This window comes from Aspergillus foveolatus (assembly GCF_047715535.1).
Source record: "Aspergillus foveolatus strain CBS 279.81 unplaced genomic scaffold BDW70scaffold_119, whole genome shotgun sequence".
NCBI classification, from domain to species: Eukaryota; Fungi; Ascomycota; class Eurotiomycetes; order Eurotiales; family Aspergillaceae; genus Aspergillus; species Aspergillus foveolatus.
The window spans coordinates 37258-37918 of NW_027396183.1; positions in this window are offsets into that span (position 1 = coordinate 37258).

A 661-nucleotide genomic window follows, 5' to 3' on the forward strand; every position below is an offset into this window, starting at 1 on the left:
TCAAGGGTGGATGTGTGGTCAGGACCCAGTGCTTTCTCATAGCCTGCCAGAGCTCGCTGATACATCTCCCCCGCAGCGACTAACTGGACTTGCTCGTGCAGCAGATTTGCAATATCTAAGATATCCTCATATCGATCATGCAATGTTTGATCAACCCTGATGCTTTCTAGAAAGCATTGATGTACTAGCCGTGTTGCATGAGCTGCTAGGCGAGACAAGGAAGGGTGTCCAAGCAAGTCCCTGCTAATGCTTGGAATAGATGCATGAACACAGTCAAGAGCGTACCGATACTGTTCTGGATTAATATTCCTGTTAAGCACGGCCAATGTCCAGTCATGCACGCACCCATGCATGCTCCATGAGCCTATTGATGTCTGAACATCCAAAAAACAGTGATCTGTAAGGTCTTTCATCACACTGTCAAAGGAAATGTCGTTATCAACCACATCATGCAGCCATTGAGGGGAGGCGTCAGTAATTCCACTGTAGAAAAGCCCATGCCATAAGCTCTGATTACTAAAGTAGGCCAGCAGTTTCAGCAACTCTGCTGCATCTGGATTAAGGTCCTGGACACGGCGATATGACAGGTCCCAGGTTGTGAAGAGCGTGCGGTCCTGATACTCCTCCAGCTGTGTCGGCCGGCGAGGATCAATATTCCAAT